The sequence below is a fragment of the Alexandromys fortis genome, unplaced genomic scaffold, assembly GCF_014885135.2.
Source record: "Alexandromys fortis isolate MF-2015 unplaced genomic scaffold, M_Fortis_MF-2015_v1.1 scaffold_142, whole genome shotgun sequence".
Taxonomy (NCBI): domain Eukaryota; kingdom Metazoa; phylum Chordata; class Mammalia; order Rodentia; family Cricetidae; genus Alexandromys; species Alexandromys fortis.
The window spans coordinates 3,620,184-3,626,220 of NW_026068057.1; positions in this window are offsets into that span (position 1 = coordinate 3,620,184).

Consider the following 6,037-nt stretch of genomic DNA (forward strand, 5'->3'; position numbering starts at 1 on the left):
CATTTAAATGAGTTCAGTTCTTAACTGTTATAGTCTAAAAGTTGGCACCACAAATATAAAAATTTATATGCATGCATATTATGAAATTATTTTGGTTTTAGTTATTTTAGTGGTATTGTTCATTAAGCAGATATTTTGAACTATAACCCTGGACTTTTTTGGTTTGTGGTATAATTTTATAATTTTTCAAAGATCTTTTGTTATGTCTATATCTTACTTCAGAAGTGTTTTAGTAAGAAATTCTGATGATTAGCAAGACAGTAGTTATTAAACACTTTGAGTATATTGTAAAAATTCTTAACATTTATAAAAAGTGATCATATGTTTTACAATTCAAGATTATTTTTAAATTATTCATAGAATGATGACATGAATACATTGTATCCTATTTAACTTCTTTTGAGAAAGGTATTGATCAGGAAAATAGATCTTCTGACTTGGTTAATATTGATTCTTTTTATAATTTTCTGAGGCTTTATTCTTATTTTAATTATTATAATTTATAAAAATTGAAGTCATTAATAATTTCCTCCTAATGTAAACTTGAGCAGAAAAAGTTCCTTAGGAGAATATGTATGTAATTCATGTATACATATGTTTTAGGTTTCCACAGGATTTCAAATTTTTCAAAGCCATTTTGTTATGACATCAACTTTCCACTTAATATAAAATATATATTTGGAGAAATAAATTTTATCTGCCTAAAACATTGTTGGAGTTCACTCTGTAGCTTTTAACTGTTAGGATTTATTTAATTTTTAAAGAGATTGCTTCTAGAAGAAAAACCTGCAAATCAATCAATGGATTTCTTTTGTGAGAAGCAATGTTTTAAAGTTAAAGTTTCAGTAGATCAATCATAAATTTAACAATGTAAATCTTCCCTAATATGCTCTCATTTTTAAAACAAGGATTTTGGCATATTTTCATGGAAAATTTACACTCAAATTAATTATTTGACATCTCTCTGGACCCCTGGGAACTCCTCTATAGTCAAGGCTCTTGCCAACCCTAAAATGGCTCCCTTAATTAAGATGTATACTTCCCTGCTCCCATATCCATCCTTCCATTATCCCAACCATCCCATTCCCCCAAGCTCTCCCCATCCTCCCCTTCTCACTTGTCTCTCCCCATCTCCCCTTTCCCCCATCCCACCCCACCCACCAGTTCCCAATTTTTGTCCAGCAATCTTGTCTCCTTCCAATATCCAGGAGGATAACTATATGTGAGGGCTGCTGAGAAGCCAAGGACAGGGGCAATGGGTTTTGATCCTACTGCATGTACTGGCTTTGTGGGAGCCTAGCCAGTTTGAATGCTCACCTTCCTAGACCTGGATGGAGGGGGGAGGACCTTGGACTGCCCACAGGGCAGGGAACCCTGACTGCTCTTCAGACTGGAGAGGGAGGGGGAGGGGACTGAGGAGTGGAGGGAGGTGGAGGGAAAAGGGAGGCAAGGAGGAGGCAGAAATTTTTAATAAAAAAATAAAATAAAAACATAAAAAATAATTATTTGAATTACTAATATTAAAGCAGTATTTCTTCCTTCCTAACAATAGTGATTTTTCTATAGTTTTATGTAAAACATATGACTCTGAATTTATGGTGATGTTTATAAAGTAAAAATGACATATTTAGAAAGTAGAATGAAAACAATAATTCAAAGGTTTATACACAAAATATTTATATTTAAAAGCCTATAGTGAAACAATAAGAATAACACTATTATTGAAAACTACAGGAGCTAAATATAAGCATTCCAAACATCTAAATTATGAAAAATGTCATATTTTTCTCATTAGTTTTTTTTAAATGAACCAGCCATTTATTTAATCTTTATCTAAGTCATCACCATTTACAACATTAATATCTCAAGTATTACAAACTTTTTTCTAAATACATAAAGAAGCAAAATTATTTTAACCAAGAACCCATACCATTGTGAAGATCTAAATATTTCAAAAAATTCTTACTTTTGAAAATAGAAATGAATGCTTCATGTTATGGAAGAAAACATGGAATCGAGTAACATCATTTTCAGGGCTGTGGGGACAGGAACGTTTATACATGTGCCTGCCTAGAAGTTACTCCATGCCACTGACAAGTGCGAGCAGCTCCAGCCAGCCTGGCTCTCAAGAGTGCTGTTTGAAGTTACAGATTGCCTTCTCATTCTCAAACATTAAAACGAAAAGTCATCAAGGACATTGCTTCTGCTCTCCATATACATAAACAAACACCCGCATGTGCATTTACATGTACCCGTGCACACATATGCACAATGATAATTTTTATATTTTAGGAATATTCAAAACCAAAACATTGATTTGATACTAACCATAGCTATTTTGTGGCAGAATAATACACTGATTAAATGTCATTGGGATTTTTTTCTGTTACTATACATCTGGGAATATATATGTACCCCCCCCCCACACACACAAGCACACACATTCTAATGCAGGTGATTCTCAAACTTGAGCTCTTCCTGTCGCAGTGGTAGAATTAGTAGCATGTGCCAATATACATGGTTCACAACAAATCTTATTTATAAGAAGGAAAAGGATATGGTTTCTTAAAATTAAGATATTTTGTGAAAACACAAGGGATTTTTTTTTTTTTTGGAAGGAGGAAGGGGATTAGTGGGAGAAGGACCAGAGAGGTTAGTGGAGGGTGAAGTCACCAAGGTATGTTATACATATGTACAAAAATGTCACAGGATAGCACATTGCTTTGTTCAGTTAATATGCACTAATAACAAGGAAGAAAAACAACCTTTGTTTCTCTTGCAAATATTCCAGTGTCTACTCATTTAAAATTAGAAGTAATTATGCATGGATTCTGTATTCTAATACAATCTATAAATAGTAATTATAAAAAACATTTCTTTTTCCTTCAATGGCATTCTGTAAGTAGTTACCACTTAACATTCATTTCTGATACTTCCCCATTAAAATGCAATGGAAAATCTGGCAAACAGCAGCACACGGTCTGTGTGGTTCTTTGTACACATAATAATTGATTACTGCTCTGACAACACCCCACCTTTTTACATAGTTGTAAAAAGAGTTCATTCGAAATTAATTGACAACACTGAAATAAATTGCTTTACTATGTGGCTGGAAAGTAAAGCAGACCAATATTAGACATAATTATATTCAAATTGCTGGTGAGGGTGAAGGCTAAAGACAGAAATTCTTTTGCATGGGAAGCCAATGTGAGGAGACTACTGATGTTGATACTAAACATTCTGTTTAGATCTCAAAGACATTTTTTTTCTGTTGTTTTCCACACTCCCTCCACACAAATGTTTGATTTTTCTGTAGCGATCCTTTCAGACTGCTTATGTTACAGTTATGTTATTGAACATAACTTTCTTGATTGGGAGTATCATCTGATAAGCACTCAAAAATGTTGTAATTTTTTATTGTTAAATTAGAAGACATAGAATTAACTCTTCTGATGTATGGTGAGGAAGTAAGAGAGACTCACTACCAAAAGTCGTTGGTTGGGATACACAGAATTCACCAATACAGAATAAAGAGGAAATTCATTCTAAATTTTCAGTCTAGGATAACAGACATGAACTCCTCCTAAACCTCTATGAAAAAAAAAAACCATGGATATTCTCAGTGTTACAGCTCTGAAAGATAAAAAAATGTTTAAAAAGCCAAAATGGTGCTTTATTAAAAGGGAGTTTAAAAGGAAACAGAATGAACATTCCTTTGCTTTTATTAAACAACATCTACACTTATCAAGAGCACCTGGGAACACAAAGTTCCTCGACCGCAAATACTAAGACTACTGCAGAGAAAAAGCAACAATGAAAGTGATGGAGTTTCTTCTCTTTGTGGTACGTAGAAAGTAAAAATAAATTTGAGAAGGTAATTCTGGAGATTAGATCATATTTGTATGCCTGGGAGATTTTGCTATTTGGTAGTATCAGGAAAAAAAATATCTTCTGATCATATCTTGAAACTGAAATAAATATTTTTCTACTTAAACAAAAGAAACTACATTTACAAAAGTAGAAAATTCTGTGTTGGTAAAATTATTAATATTTAGTATGCAGATACTTCAAAGAGGCAAAATAAATTTATAATTATCGCAACACGTAACATTGCTAGTCTAAGATTCTTTTAGAAAATAGATCATCTAACTTTCTTCTGTATGACTGAGTGATGGGTAATCTGTCCTGCTCAATCTCTGTAAGAAGTGGTAGAAAATAGAAAAGGCAAACATATGGGCAAGACGGCTCCTGAGTATAATCCCAGTAGTCAGAGGTTAATACAGGAAAATTGTGAGTTTCAGGCCAGCTTTGTGGACAGAGACCTTATCTCAAAAGAGAAAGAACAAACTTAAAAGCTAAACAATACAAAGAATCCTCTTATAATATGAAAATCATTTCTGCTCAATTATTTTATAATTTTATTAGCCTGTTATTGCTTAGTTTTAAAATTTGATAGCTTTATTTCTTTAAGTCAATGGAAATATTTTTAAATGACATTACAACACTATTGGATATTTAGTTTATTAATCAAGATGTTTACATTATTTTTTATGAATCATTTCTTTTTTCATTTACATTTATTGAATCACTCATGATAGTTATGGACTAAGATAACATGTATGTGAACAGAATTATGTATGTAGGAGGTACTCATGATATTTTCCTAAAATCCTTATTACTGAATATTTCAAAATGTTGTGGGACCCTCTCAATTGTATTTTAAGAAAATGCTGATTGGCAGGAAGTATAGATGGGGCTACAGAGACCAGGCAGGAAGTAGAAGCATGAGAAGGAGGATTCTGGGAAAAGGAAAGCTCAGTTTGCAGTTGTCACCCAGACAGAGAGGAAGCCGGAAACAGAGCAAGCAAGATGTGACTGCCTCTCTGAAAAAGCTACCAAGCCACGTGGATAACACAGAAAAGTATTATGGGCTAATATAAGTTATAAGAGTTAATAAGAAGCCTGAGCTAATAGGCCAATCAGTTTATGATTAATATAGACCTCTGTGTATTTCTTTGGGATTGAACAACTGTGGGACCAGGTGGCACAGAAACACCTGTCAACATCAAAATCCTGTCGTTGACTGGTTTTCTGACTGAAAGCCTTAGAATTAAAACTCACGGTGAAAAGTAAGTAGAGACAGTAGAAGGAAGGTTCTGCTGTGGCAAATCTTAGATTAGTATTCTGTAAGAGACATTTACCATCCAGTTTTAAACAAACTGTGCTCATCTTAGTATTTTGCTTTGCAATATATCGAGTTCCTAAAGATTCAATTTAGTGAACATGGGATTGGAAGCTCCTTTACTTTGTTAAAAACAGTGATAAAAGTTTTGCTATTTGATAAGTTGCAAACTGTAGAGACAATCCAAACATTTGTGGTACCCTGCCAGAGTGTGGGAGGATTTGTAGGAATTCTGAGTCTACACTTTGGTGCTACGCAACTGCTTTCTTGGATCAAGCATCAGTGTGACAAGGTGATCCACTGCTCTTACAGCTGTCACTCACTGATGTGTGATCTCAGAAAACAAATGAGCTTTCAGGGTGTTTATTTTTCCCCTCTTTTTGGATGTAAGAGTATGATTTTTTGATTTCTGGATGCCTTACATTTCCTGGAATAAATAAAATATCCCATTAAAAAAAAGATGCTGAGGTTAGAACTTGTGGAATAGTTGCTGTTATAGTATAGACACGCTGCACTAGTGGACAGCATCTGCAAACATGTCAGATCATTTGTATTATGCAGGGCTTGGAAGAATTTGCAAGCACACCGGGAATAGTCCATTTGCATGTATTTAAGTGTTGATTTTTCAGGATGAGAAGGAGGCAGGATTTTTGTCTACCAAATGAATAGTTCATGGAAACAAAATAAGTCTCCAGTGTTTTCCCTCCATTTTAAAAGTTTCAATCTCAAATGGATAATGGCAAGGAACATTAATAAATCTGTGAAAATAAAAGGGAAACACAAAAGATCTGTTGAATCATTACAACATAGCGCATACAGAAACAATTCATTTTGTCACATTTACACAAACAAATC